Raw genomic sequence first — 775 nt, forward strand, 5'->3', positions numbered from 1 at the left:
TTCATAGTCTATTACTTTTTCTAATATTATTATCTTAATATCTATAATTTCTATATCTCTAAGTATATATAAGATTAAGACTTTAAGATGATCTATTTTTTAAAATTGATTAAATATTTTATTATAATATTTTGTAGTTGTTTGTTTTAGCCTCAGTAGTTCTTGCATATTTTTACTAAGAAATTCTATATATTTTATCTCTTTAGTTTCCATGTATTTGTCTAAATTTAGTTTCATCTGTTTTTCTATTAACTGTATGTTGCTCATATCTTTTTCTAAAAATTCTATGTAATTTATCATGATAAGTATTTGTAAGAGTAGTTAGGCAGGTATGGTATCTAATTTACTCTAGTCATATAATATTTACCAAATGTTTTTTCTAATATGATTTTCTTATATCTACTACTTTTATATCTGTAAGTGCATACAAAATAAGTATTTTAAATTTATCTACCATCACATTAGATAAATAATTATTCATTTTCATAAAATTGCTATTTTTAAAATATTCCCTCCAATCATATTCATAACAAAATATAGTCATCTTAGATTACTATATACTAGATTATTCTTAAATAACATGTTTTTCGATCACTATTAGCATGGTAATTTGGATATTTTTTCCCTTAAACAGCGCCTCTACTCTGGTTACTCCCCGCCACGGCTTCTTGCCTTATTGGTTTCACCTTTAGGATGGCATAGTTCTTAGGGATTTTTCTCCGTTTTCACTTTGCTAATAAACTTCTTAACATATTATTCGAAGAATAATATGTTA

Source organism: Capsicum annuum, chromosome 9 (assembly GCF_002878395.1).
Source record: "Capsicum annuum cultivar UCD-10X-F1 chromosome 9, UCD10Xv1.1, whole genome shotgun sequence".
Lineage (NCBI taxonomy): Eukaryota > Viridiplantae > Streptophyta > Magnoliopsida > Solanales > Solanaceae > Capsicum > Capsicum annuum.